Here is a 14,743-nt window from a genome sequence, read left to right as displayed (position 1 = left end):
CCTGTTTTGCATAAACATGAGAAGTCAAGGCAGTTTGAGTTAACGAGTACAAAGATTCAAGTTTTAGCAACAAAAGCACGTGTATTTGTGATCAGCTCTCTCACATATTATTGTCATCTCTCTCAATGTAAGGAAAGTTTATTTTAGATTTCTGAAGAATATGAGTCATTAGCTTTAACAGAAGTCCAAATATGCTACTCAGCTTTATAATTTTGACGTTTATTCAGCAATTTCCCCGTTGAATTAAAGAGATTTCTTAATGGAATTTAGAGGGAGAAGAGTCATATTGACCTAGATATTGACTTATTCTGATTCATTTTCCCGATCATCCCTGCCTGACTCCTGAATCAGTCCTGCATACTGTTGGATTCAGGCATGGAAGATTTTTAAAAAAATGTTTAGTTCAAGTTTCCAAATAATTTTGCCACAATTATGGTTAATAAAAAGTCATTACAGATTATTATGTCCAAGGTTAAGTTTAATATTCCTGTAGGGATAAACTATTAAAAAATTAATCGTGAATTCAAATTTGTCCATTTTAATTGCAAAGTTCTACTTTCAACTAAACACTTAATATTCAGAATTAAATAACATTAGCTCAACAACTCTGAACATACTCATGATATGGGATGTTACCTATCTCATATGACTTCTCTTTTCATCAATGTCTGGTCAAAATTATCTACAGTGTGTGTTGCCCCGAGCCTACATAACCCATTTAGTTGTTTCCTCTTCATATACAGTGCAATTCTTCTAATACTTATGCTGTATTATATGTATTCTAAAGACAAGAATGTTCTTCCATGGCTCTATTCTAGAAAAGAGTGCCATTCTACTGACTCTCAGTGGTAACTGTAGGATTGCATTTATCTTATTGTGCTAGAAATGTCATTTTCACTTTTCCATCTATACTCTGTGAATTGATTATATAGATGTCTAAAATCTAACTGTGTCACCTACATTCACCCGTTTTTTATTCTTTAAAATTAAGGTTACTAGGCACCACTTCCACTACTGTTTTTTCCCTGTCACACTTGTGTTTTTCTAATGCTTGATTTGTAGCTTTGTATCAGACTGTCAGCAGAAGGTGAACAATTGTAGGTTTGCATATTGTGTGAGAGATGCATCTCTCGCCCTTTGTTTTGGGAACTGGCTGATCATGCAGCTCTGTCCTGGAAGGGTTAGAGTCACCAACAGCCACAATGTTTGCATGTGTGCATGTGTCTGTGCGTGTGGGTATGTGCTGTCTTTGTTTCAGAGCTGTGTCTGAAACAGGAAGAGCATCACAAGGATTATAAAACCTGTGAAATCTCTGGGTTTTTCAAACTCTGCCTGCTTTCAGTTGAAATCAGACAATGAAGTAGAGTTTTCTACGTGATTAGCAAGATCTATACACAGGAGAAGAGAATTACTTCTGAGCACACCATTACTTGCCACAGATTTTCACATATACCAGTGTGGTCACTGCTAATAACCAGCTCTTGATTTCTCTTGTTTCAAATTGAAATTTTTCAAGGGGTTAACTTTTCCAATTTTCTAACTTTAAAATTTCTGAACTGTATTACCTGTTTTTTGTTTTGTTTTTTAAATCACTGCATTCCATAACATATGTAAGTGAAATCTCCTGGCACATAATACACATGCCCAAAATTACTTCAATCTGGAGCTGATATTTCAATAGAATTGTGCTTATATTTTATAATAGTTGGCTTTCTCTCTCTAGCAGTTTTGTTGGAAGACTTTTTTTTTTAATGCTTCCTTTCTTTTCCTCATTAGTTGTTATCAGCAAAACAAAAGGAAATGATATGGGAAATGCAATACATATAAATGTTATGTGAAAAGATAAGGCAACTCACATAGCTTACACCCAGTGTAATTAGTATGTTTCCATACTAGTCTATACTAACCCTCAGTTATTTACACTGTGGGAAATAGTTCAGTTAGCAAACTTTTAACCAATCCTTTTCATCTCAGTGTCATGACAGGAGATAGATATTTGAGATGCATGAACTAAGTATTCTGGGAAATTAGGTATTAATATTTCCCTAGCAGAAACTTCCACCTGACTACAACATATTTCATTTTAAATTTCTTAAGCTGTGACAGTATATCTAATTTATTTTGCTATTTGAACTCTGTCAAAATAAAAGCGAATAATCTAATGTTATTCTTTACCATTTGACGTAAGAATCACAATACACACAAATGCAGAGGCCATGCATGGAGTATAGCAACTCATGGTTAAACCTTATCAGATGAGACCCAAATGGCAGAGGTGGGGCTGGGAAAATGCTTTGGAGAGGAGACAGTTTCAACAGCCATGATGTTAGAAGCTAGGCGTTGTGAGTGTGCATTGCATTTGCCAGGTTCAATGTCATTGATCTGGGCACTTAAAGCTGACCAATACAATACTGTGTAATTTGGACATTATGATAGATTATTAACCTGGGGAGATAAAATAAATTAAAATGGAGCACTAAGAATGCTATTGTAAAGCAAAAATAATATTAAAATATCAAATATTTGCAATTTCTATTTTATGTATCACTATAAACATTTAAAGGAAGGGATATCTGAAATGCCTATGTGATATTTATTTTGGCTTCTCTCTTCAGAAGTCAAAGAATATCTTTTATGAGATAAAAAAACTTGTTAGTAGAAAATGTTAATATATCACTTTCTAGTTATATATGTGTGTGCATATATTCACTTTTTAAGCTAGGAAATAAGAACAAGTGTTAGCTACTTCCTAAAATACTATCAATTAAAACAAAAAGAATATTCCTGCCAATGCAATCATTTTCTTGGGATTTGTTGACAACTTTTATTGAAGTACTATGAGTCTTTTATTTTCCTTTGTTTTTCCTATGTTTATTTTCCTATGTTTTTCCCACATAATGGAGCAATCACTGACCAAAAGGTTTCAGGACACCATTAACATTTCTTGTCACCAAGAGTATGAGTTATCCCTAAGAAAGCATTTTATACTTTGTCTCTCTCTCTTTGTCCAGGTCACATCTAGATTTTTTAGATTATTGCAAAGTATATCCTGTCTTACTTGAGGAACAAGGGAAAGTTACCCCAGTTCTCCTCTTTTATCTAATTTTACTTTGTTGGACTGTAGTTTCATCACAGTTAAAAATATCAACCAAAAATTATAAATTCAAACAAGAAGTGCGCATTGATGATTCTTTTGTATTGAAGGACTTATTTTTACCTCTAAAAGAATAAAAGAACTCAAAATGGAGTTTTATATTAAAGGGCGTTTTTTAACCACCAAAGGAATAAAAAAACTCAAAATAGGAAACGTAAAAATATTTTAACTCATTTCTTTTTTTCTATCTCTCTGGTTTTATTACCCTTTCCAAGTTTTAGTTCTTTAATAATAATTGTACTGTTATAGTTATTAGTTTCCTGGGGAAAACTTTCTGTTTGCTTGTAGAAAATCTGTGAAATGTCTCTGTCGTAGTTTGATGTTCCTCTGAAAGACGACATTTTTCTCCTTGCAGATAGATTCTGGAAGGTGCTTTTGGCATATATCTTGAGAACAAGAATCATAATACTGATGAACACACACACACACACACAGACACACACACACACAGAATTTTCTTTTGTTTTAGTTTTTATCCCCAAATCATGGTTATCAAAGTTATCATCTTCAACTATCTGCCTACTCCCTCCTTTCTTCCTATAATTTCTTTCTCTTTTTTCTCTTCTTCTTATTTGTACTTACAGTAAAATGGTTAAGGATACAGTTTACAGCTTATTATTTGATGGACTGAATTTATTTCTTATATGACATTATAGAAAAACTAAATTTTATTAACAGTGATTTCCTGGGAAAAGTTGATATGTTAAAGATATTTAGCAGAATGTCATAGTCATTTGTTCTAGTAACATATTCTAGTCCTCACTTAGCATATAATTGGGTTGCAGGTTAATTTCCTTTGAAGGAGGCATAACCATGGACTGCTTTGGCCAATGAATGATGGATAGAAGTGATGAATGTCACTTCCTGCAGGACCTTTAAAAATCTGTATATGGTTTTCCACATCCCGTTTCATCTCTCAGTAGTGCTGAAAGCATATTTGGAGATGGAGCCTCCATTATCCTGTGTCCTTGAGTAACTATGAGGAAAATAACTTCCCCACTAATCCACTTTGGACATGTAGAGAATGAAGTAACATTTTGTTTTTAACACTATATGTTTATATGGAGTTGTTTGTTACACCAGCATATCCTATCCTACCCTGATAGAGAGGAACGGTACAACTTTGGCAGGCTCTAGAAGACTTGTAATTTCTCTAATCTCTAGGAAGCTACAATGTCAATCATGAGACATGCCATCTCATTGGGAACATTCTAACATTACAAAGGAAGAAGCTTTACTTTCATCTCTTTTATGCTCTCTAGTTTGAGTATAGCATGCTCACATGAGATGGTAGCCTCCATGAAATATTTTTGATTTTTGAAATTTCATACATAATCTTCCTTTCCCAATTTTAAATAACATCTTTCCTTCTTTACCTTCAGGATACATTATCTTCCAAATGCAAATGCCTTTGGGAAGGAGAATATTTTAAGTCTTATCAGTCGTTTATGCCTTAGTGAGTAAGGTATGTAATGAATTAGAATGTTTTCTAAAAACAGTTTTAGGTAGTGGCAAAAATGGGGAAATGATAAGGGATCATGGCACCTGTCTGGCAAAAGGGAAAAGGACACAGAGATTGCATGTTAAAGACAAGTTTTGCCTACTTCAAAATTTTTAGATGGACTGGTTCTTTGTTTAATACTCTAGTGTATGCCAAGATTAAATATAAGCTCTAGAGAAATTTTAGTCCTTGGTATTATAGAAGAATTAAATTACATTAATGCCTTAAAGGTTTCTAGAAACTCCTTGTTCTTATAAACTGATTTGCAGGGGACAGAAAACTTGGGAAAGTCATATGAATCTTTTGATTGATTTTACCCATTTCTCAAAGAGAAATTGCAATTGTATAGTGATATGCACATTTTAAATGTGTTCCTCCACACTTTTGCCTGACATGCTTCTTGTTAAGGACATAATAACTTTGGTAGAGTAAAACCTCATGCAGTTTTAAAGATATTTCAAAAGTTTACTAATATTATGCTTACTAGTATGCTAATGAAATAGTAAAAATCTTGGTAAGTTTCAATTTTAGTCTTTTAGAGGGATGAACTCCTATATTTTAGATGATTTGTAGTTCTTAAATGCTATTGGAAGCTAAGGCCAAATTTGACATTTAATGTTTGTCTTAAAGTGTTATACAGGCAAAATCTGGTATTATTGCATAAAAGTAGGAAACTTTCACTTCCTAATTTCTTCCGCATTTCTCAAACTGGTAATAAAATCTGACTTTTGAATAATTAATGCCAATTATTTGCCAAGAGACTCAATTATAATATTAACAACTCTAAAGGTACTATTCTGATCAATGAGTAGCATAAAAAATCCAGTTCTATGCACCCATGTCTGATTTCGTTTTCTATATGATACTGATTTTGGACTTTATTTCTAAATTTCTTAGGAGACATAGATCTTTTCCTTTGCCTTAGATTTTTAAGAGGGAAGCTAAGTTTCTTCAGATTTAACAGATTAGAAGTTTTCATAAATAATGATTGCCTTTAACTGGCCCACTTGTTGCTAACAGAAAAGACATTGTTGTAGGCATAAAGACCCTCAACATCCCGTGCACAAAATCAATTGCCATTAAAAAGATTTGTACCAGTAGCCTTTTATTTTTGAGACTTCTGTAAAAGCAATCTAATGTAACAATAAATTATTCTTTCTTTTTTGAAGGACTAATATGAGATCTTCTCCTCTACTATTTATTTACTTGCAGAACGACTTTCTGAGTCCATTTCCAAAAGTGCGTTAGCTGCCATTTGGCAAATAACATTTTTTTCTGCATTATTTGCTAATATTTTAAACTTAAATGTTATCTATTATCAACTGTTGCCTTAGTGGCCAACTTATGTTTGACTTTGGAAACCAAGACAACCTCTACTTTCATGGTATTTCTCATTCCAACATCCTGGGCCTGGCCAAAAGTCAGATATAAGGAAAACAATCCTTTTATTCCTGATACCAGTTTTTGTTTTCTACTTTATATATTATCCCATTAAATTACTTTTTTTTATTATGGATTAATTTAAACCATGGGTAATTTATCTTTAAAAATTGATTAGATTTTAATCTCCTTGAGGGTAAAGACTAGGAGTGTTTAGCTTTGTATACCTACTGCCTGACAGATGGCAGGTATTTAATGGAAGCTTATTAATTAATGAATAATTACAGCATTAGTTTTGATGGGAACACTAATGTAAAGAACATTAAGGCATAGTGTTTAATATATACTCTCTACTATGTGACAAGACCAATTCACATGCTGATGGTATTTGGTCTATATTGCCATATCCCCTATATCATTTCAGTGAATGACAGCTTGTTTCAGAAAGCTAGCACTTTTAAGTTTTGTCAGAGAGCTGCTTTCTGCATGATATGAACTACTTTGCCCATTTGCAACTTGGGAAGCATGTGCCTGGAAATTAATGTGTTCGTGAAGGCAGCCTGAAACCAGTGACTGACAAGTCCTGGAGAGTGTAAATACCCTAGCTCTTTTCCTCTCTGCCTGGGAAACATCTGAGGCATGCATTTTACACAATTTTCAGTGTGATAAAACTAAGACAGAACTATAACACAAAGAAGAAAATGTTATGGTCCAATTCCAAAATAAGCACATTTTCAGGATAGAAGACAAATGAGGCAAAATAATCGACAATACAGTATAACAATTATCTATATATGTTTTTAACATATGGAAAAATATTTTCCCAGTTTTGGTTTTGTGAAATTTAAAAATAATTATTTTCTTAGAGATTTAGTATTTATGTGGCCAAAATTTGTATTTAGTGATTTTTTTTTCTCCACTGTGTGGGTTACAAAGTAGTCACATATTTTTCTGAGCCACATTTAAAAATTTTTATGTTTAAATCTTTAAGGTATTTGAAATTAAATTCTTGGTAATCAGAGGTACGGATCTTTCTCTTTTCCATTCTCTTTCTCTCTCTCTCTCAACAAATTATTAGATATTTGTCCTAAAAGTGTTTATTAAGAAATATATTTATTTCATTCTGATGTGAAATACAACCTTCAACAATGTGCTAAATTTCTAAAAATGCAGAAGGTTTTCACTTTCTGTCTATTATATATTAGTAGTAAGCTGTTTTAATTAGCATAGTCTTATCATGTGTTTAATATTTCATTTTTCAAATCCTTCTTTACTTTTTTAATTTTCAAAATATTTTGGCTATGCTTTTTCATTTATTCTTCTTGGTAAATATTAACAAATGTACCCAATGGAATAAAACTAGAATTTTGGTGGATATTATATTGACTTTGCAACATTTGAAGAGAATAAAAATGTTAACATGAATGCTTATAAAAGAAATATGTGTAAAGTGTCCTCAGTTCATACACATACACACAAGAGCCCTTAATTCTGTATCTTTCAAGGAAAGTACAGACAGGAGGTCACGTATGATCTGGACTTTGAAGAGAGGAGCGTCCTGCAGGGGGACATTCTAACCTAAAGAAAGTGAGAATGTATTATGGTAAAGCTTGAGATTCAGACTCAGATTTAGTTGAGAAGACATTTATGAGTGATCCTAGAGAATTTGGAGTCAAAATTTAGGCAGTAGGGAATTTTTTTATGATTATAAATAAAGGGAATAAAATTTAGAAAAATCACACATTTAATCATTTAGTGATTAGTGCTTAGGATATGTCCATCAGCAAGGAGATGGGGATCCTGGTCTTCGTGAAGCCGTCTTTCCAATGAATGATTGAAATTAAACAGAAAACCTGGTAGGTCATGGGGTCTATGGAAAAAAGGACAAGCAGAGTAGGGTAAGGAGAATAAACAGTTTCAATGGGGGAAGATGGGGGAGACAAGAGAATGGTGGAATTTCAGACAAGTCAGGAAAAACTTCATTCGGAAGTTGATATTCCGCAAAGAGTTAAAGGAGGTGTGTAGGCCTAGGACCTTAGACACCATTTTAAGGAATTGGAATGACTTAAGTTCTTCCTCTGAGTATGAGGAATGCTTTGACAAAGTTTTGAATAGAAAAGCTACATGATCAGCTTTGAGTTTTAAGAGAACCACTCTGGTTGCTGTGTGTGTGTGTGTGTGTGCATGTGTGTGTTAGTGTGTGTGTAACAAAGATAGAAGGAGGGAGAGCAGGTGTAAGGTCTTTGCGGCAATCCAGGTGAGAGATGAGGTTAGCTTTGACTCAGATAATAGCAATGGAAGTTGGATGAGGCAGATAAATTCCAGGTGGGTTTGAAGGTGAGCTCACAGGAGTTACTGATGGACACGTTGAAGGGTATAGAGAAAGAGAGGAGTGAGCTGGAGGGATGAAGATGGTGTTAATCTAGTTGGGGAAGGCTGTAAGTGGTCCATGGTTGGAAGAGAAGATTTTGGTTGTCTGTAACACAGGAAAATGCAAACATAGAGTAGGTTGTTGGATATATGAGTATGGAATTCAAGAGAGATATCAGGCCTGGAAGTATGACCATGAGAGTCATTAGCATATAGATGATATAAAGTCATGAAAGTACATGATATAGCCAAGGTAATGAATATAGCTAGGGTAGGGGAAAGAACAGGCTGAGACTTAGGACATTTCACTATAGAGAAGAGAGGAAACAGCAAAGGAGACTGAGAAGAAATACTCAGTGATACAGGTGAAAATTTGAGTCTGTAGTGTCCTGAAAACCCATAAAAAGGGCATTAAAGGCAAAGAGAATGATCACGCATTCACTGCTGATAGGGAAAGTAAGTTGGAAGTGAGAACTGACCATTTGATTGGCAAGACAGAGGTCATTGCTAGTCCTGACAAGGGCAGTTATGGTGCTCTGGTGGAGCGCAAAGCCTTACTGGAAGGAGCTTAAGAAAGAATGGGAAAAGAGGAATTGAAGACAGTGAGTATTGATAGCTCTTTTGAGTTTTTCAAAAAGGGCACAAAGAAATGGAGTAACATCTGGTGGGAGAAGTAGGGTTCAGAGAAGATTATTTGTTTTCCTTTAGGTGGGAGAAAGAACACTTGCTTATATTCTAAAAGGAATGATCTGGTTGAGTCAATGTTTGTGGCACTGTAGGTTACACGTGAGAGGAGGGCATTGCTGGGTGGTGGTCTTGGGTAGTGGGAGGGATGGGATCTGGTGTAAATGGAGAGAGCTATTCTCTGCATAAGATAACATATAATTCATCTATGATAACAAATGGGAGTATTTGGGTACTGGTACAGGGAGTGGATAGACATGGAGGATGGAGAATGGCAGGAATAAAGAAATTGACAGAGGCAACTGAAAAAAGGAAGAAAATGGGTAAAACTCACATAGCATTTATTACATGCCTGGCATTATTTAAACAATTTACTTCTATTATTTATTTAATCCTCATACTAGCCCTGCTCTAGGTACTATTAGTTTCTCTGTTTTACAGTTGAGGAGACTGAGGCAAACAGAAGTGAAGTATTTTAACCAAGGTGCCATAGCTAGAAAGAGGTAGAGCTGGGAGTTGAGACCAAATCAGTCTGACTCTTAACCAAATTCCTGCAGCCAAGCACTTTGACACATTTCTTCTTTGTGGGAAGAATTTCAGGCATAGAATGGCCAGAACTTGACCATTTAAATGCGAGGAGTGAGGATACATCCTCAGAAACAAAGATTTTTTTTTTTTGATGAATCATGAGAAGATGTCTTGCCCTTTTCTTTGTCACGTGATTAATTAACTGAAATGCATCTTGCAGGGAGTCTGTAAACATCAATCAGGTAAAGACAGAAGGTAGGATTTAAATTATATCAGTTATTTATAAGATCTCCCTTATTCTTGTCATAAGGGAGCAGATAATTTGTGGTAAAATTATTTTGTGGCAAGTAGTATACTATACTAAAAGTTTGGTTTATAAACTATTTTTGAAATTAAAACTATATTTTATTAGAAACGACATGCATGATTTTTAAAAATTTTTAACTATTATTTTAAGTTCAGTGATACATGTACAGGTTTGTTATATAGGTAAACTTGTGTCATGGGGGTTTGCTGTACAGATTATTTTGTCACCCAGATATTAAGCCTAGTGCCCATTAATTATTTTTCCTGATCCTCTCACTCCTCCAACCTTCCACCCTCTGATAGGCCCCAGTGTGTGTTGTTCCCCTCTATGTGTCCATGTGTTCTCATCATTTAGCTCCCACTTATAAGAGAGAAGATGCAATATTTGGTTTTCTGTCCCTGCATTAATTTCCTAAGGATAATGGCCTCCAGCTCCATCCATGTTCCTGCAAAGGACATGATCTCATTCTTTTTTATGACTGTATAGTATTCTGTGATGTATATGTGCCACATTTTCTTTATCCAGTCTACCATTGATGGGCATTTAGGTTGATTCCATGTCTTTCCTCCGTGAATAGTGCTGCAGTGAACATACGTGTGCATGTGTCTTTATAATAGATTGATTTATATTCCTTTGGGCATATACCTAGTAATGGGATTGCCAGGTTGAATGGTATTTCTGGTTTTAGATAGAGGAATTGCCACACTTTATATAAAATATAGAAGCAATAGATAAAAATGTAAAAAAGGTAACTACCCGATTATGCCACCATTAAGAAATAACTGATATTAACAAATACATGCTTATTCTTTCAGGTGTGAATATGTATCTATGTGCATGTTTCCAACTTTTGAAGCCCACATAGTAATACAGCTTTAAAATTTACCTTCTGAAGCTCGCAAATGTATTTTATACAAATACATTAAATATGTTAAACACATTGTATCATACAAATGTATTAAACTCTAATTCAATCTAAAGTATTTTCTAATGAGTTAAAATCCCAAATATTTTCTTTTCTCACAATGTTTCTAATATGAATGTTGTTTATTTCTAATACTAATCTAAGTAAATTGATTTTACACTTAATTATTTGCTATTTCCATTCACCTTAGGAGATTTAGATGTATGATAAAACAGCCAGAAAAGGTAAGGTGACTCAAAAATGTGCTATTGATAGTGACAGAACAATTTTTTTACTTAATAGCTTTGAAGTTCTTACAGAAGATATAGTGCTGAAATATTTTCATATAATCTCCACTTCTTGACAAACACAAATGTCAATTTAATTGCACAATTTTTAGATCACAAAGGCAAGAGAAATCTGAATGTAACCTTCACATTAAACTTCAGTAGCTTGCATAAATGCCTTGCTTTGTATATATTTTTTAAAATATAGGTAAGACAAGAAAGTCATGTAACTGTTACAAGAATGAATTTAGAGTTTCACAGTGTGAATTACAGGGTGGGAACAAAGTTGTACCTTTCCATTTTAAGTTCCTGAGATACCTAATACATGAAATGAGACCTCTTTATCACATTGGTAAAGGCATGAGTATCCTATATTCATGTCCCTTAAAAATACAAATGAAATTGGGATGTAAATAATAATTATAAGACAAAGAAATCTCACAAGCTGAACTGTGTATTTTTAATCTACATGGGAAGATAAAATATTCTTGGACAAGATAAAAATTATCCTGGGGTCACTTTAGGAGTAAAATCATATGTAAGAAAAATGTAATTATAGAAAATATGGAAAATGCAATGGCCTTGAACCCTTGAACAAAAACTCAAAATCTATTAATGCTCTAAAGAAATGTGCAACTCCTAAAATTGAAAAAAAAATGATGGAAGTCAATTTGTTGAAGAAATGTTCATTGTGAAACATAACATATTGCAATAAATATAGGATCTCAGTCCATTATGATAACAACCATGTACTGCTTGTGTATATTCTGGTAAGAATTGTTAATTATGGAGCCACGATGGGACCAACAAGAGCTTTTACTGTGGCCACAGTATTGTGGAGTAGTTTTGTAGGAGTGCTCTTTCTCAAATTAGTGGCATATTTCAGATAAAGAAAGGAAGTCGTCCTAACTTGAAACTGCTGTGTCATTTCTTCTTCCTTAACTGAAATTCCAACCAGGGTTCAGGAAATGCCCTAATGAGCCACTTCTCTTTTCTCTTTCCTCAACTAAGTGGATTCCAACCAGCCCAAAGTATTCATTACTCACGGCTAGATCGTTTACTTTGGTTGTCTCTTCTGGCATGGTGCATATGTTATGGGAAGAGGGATTATAATTTGGTGCTGTTTGTAGAGATGACAACACTGATAAAATCCACTCATTGCTGGTAGGTAACTAAACTGGCAGGTTAATTTTCTGTACTTTAAACAAACTAGGAAGACAAACTAATCAATACTTGTTTTATTTTGATATGTGTGGCTTGCTTATAATTATAATTTCATCTTTTATGATAACTAGGTATCAGGATATCTGAGAAGTCAAGTTGTGATTTGCTATTATTTAGGGAAAATATGTCTGAAACTCTATTAATGTCTTATTTCAACCAAGATGTGGAAATCACTGTTTTAGTTCATGGTAACCAAAGTTATTTATTCTTCAAGTTTAATATTTTCAGATATTTACTAAATTGGAACATGATTTAACATTTTGTTGCCTCTTATATATGTTATTTTATGAGTAAATATTAATTTCTGTTTACATTTGAGCAATATCTATTTTATTGGCTTTAAAGGTAAGAAAATATGAGTTCTATTTATAGCAAAATAGTACCAGATAGTATATTAGCATATATTCTTTTTCCAGGACTAAAAATTAATTCTTATTTTTATGTAGATGTGGATCTAAATAGCTTCTGTAGAAGATGTCAAGTATCCCAATGCAATAACCTTTTTTTGAGATGGAGTCTCACCCTGTCACTCAGGCTGGAGTGCAATGGCATGATCTCTGCTCACTGCAACGTCTGCCTCCCAGGTTGAAGTGATTCTCCTGCCTCAGCCTCCCAAGTAGCTGGGATTGCAGGCATGCGCCACCACACCTGGCTAATTTTTTTTTTTTTTGTATCTTTAGTAGAGACGCAGTTTCACCATGTTGGCCAGGCTTGTCTTGAACTCCTGACCTCATATCTGCCTGCCTTGGCCTCCCAGCAATAACTTTTTTAAAGTAATAGTTTTCAATTGTAATAATCAAAAGAGTTGTAGTAGAAACTTTAAGATTAAGATAAATATGAAGATATTTATACACATGTACATACATATATATATGCTGTATATATACATTTGCTTATATAAATTACAATAGATATAATTTCATATATATTTATATAAGTTATAACTCCATACTTTCAATATTGTCTTAGAATATTTCACTGGGAATATGCGTTTTAAGTGAAGGAGAAACCTGAGGTAATTTCAAATTCATTTTGGATAGTTTATAAGAAACTTCATTTAACTATAAGAGTGTAAAATAACCTTCATGATTCTTTCATATTCAGAAAGTGTGTCAGCAAAGCAAAGTGAAACGGTACGCAGTTTATTATCAACATTATTCAGACAATTCTGCTTCACTTCTATTTTAGATGAATCTGAGTGTAGCAATGCACTTTCAAGTATCTTTTAAATTTATGTTAAATATTTTACTTTTGGATGGAAGCTACTTTAAGTAGGCTAAACTTTAAGATCTCCTTTTAAGAAGTTTTTTTAAACTTTTTTTTTTTAGCTCTAAAACAAATGGAATACGTATAATTTTCATGTCTATTTCCTTGGTTTGGGTTATTATTACTTTTTTTTTAAGTTTTCAATTTTATTCCAAAACAGTAGAATAGTTCAATGTAGTACATTTTGTTGAACTGAAACTTGGAGCTCATGTCAAAAATGAAACAAGCTGAAAAATGTTTCTTAAAAGTCAGTTTAATTTTAACGACTGTGGCATAAGGTTTGTTGTAAGTTCTAGATAGCCCAAAATAATTACAAGACATTTAAATAGGGTACAAATTTGTAGCATAGTGAAATTTTCAGAAATACTACTAACTTATATAGTGGAAGTAAAAATAGTTTTGAAAACAGTGGTTTGAATAGTCAGAAAGGAGAAATAAGGAAAGAAGAAACTGAAAGAAACAAAATATTCTTACACAATGGTTTTAGATAAACTAGTGAAATATAACTCAAATGGAATCATTACGGCTATTGATATTTTCCATAATAGTGGAAAAGCAATCACTTAATCTTTTATAAATCATTGTACAAATAAAGCTATCTGATGTCCATTAGACATTCCAGATTCTTCTTGGAGATGAAAGCTCTTACAGTAAAAAATACTGGATTATGATATGGAGTGATAGCAGATCCAGAAAGGTGGTATTTACAAATAGATTGCTATTTTGAACTATTTGTCAACAAAATAAAACACATGCATAGTGCAAAGCATGGTTCCTGCACAGATTTTACTGGGGGTGTTTACTAAGAAGAGTCTGGGAGGCATAGAGCAGTAGGAATGACAATCATCCCCAAAGTCATAACCTACGAAGAGAGAGGTTAACAGTAGTCTTGTAGGAAAAGAAAAACAAATAGCAAGAAACTAATTTACACAAATATTCCTTATTATATAGAATTGTGAATGCCAGCTAATTAGAGAAATCTGTAGAATTGTGTTGTGGGTGTTTGGAGATTTATAAAAATTTGGTGGACAATACTTCGCCTGTGAGAGCTTAGCTGATGATAGATGGTTTTGTGATTCCATTAAATTGTATTTATTGGAGCATAAAAAGTCTTGGCCATTTACACACCAATAAATAA

The 14,743-nt window shown here is 33.5% G+C and overlaps 1 protein-coding gene across 18 annotated transcripts in view; it reads left to right on the top strand.

Annotated features, from left to right (window-relative positions):
* Positions 1-14,743, top strand: part of TFEC (transcription factor EC) — a 226,521-nt gene that overhangs the window by 117,271 nt on the left and 94,507 nt on the right. Inside the window, exon 2 of one of the 18 annotated variants that reach the window (XM_055347474.2) lies at positions 4,537-4,619. The exons of 16 other annotated variants lie outside the window; for them this stretch is intronic. The gene's annotated coding sequence lies outside the window, so the exon portion shown is untranslated. Of the gene's footprint in view, positions 1-4,536; positions 4,620-12,126; positions 12,280-14,743 lie in introns of all 18 variants that reach the window. One more of the 18 variants, XM_004046082.5, reaches the window with a different exon arrangement.

This window comes from Gorilla gorilla, chromosome 6 (genome assembly GCF_029281585.2).
Source record: "Gorilla gorilla gorilla isolate KB3781 chromosome 6, NHGRI_mGorGor1-v2.1_pri, whole genome shotgun sequence".
In the NCBI taxonomy this organism is placed as follows: Eukaryota; Metazoa; Chordata; class Mammalia; order Primates; family Hominidae; genus Gorilla; species Gorilla gorilla.
This window is presented reverse-complemented; position numbering and strand designations above follow the sequence as displayed.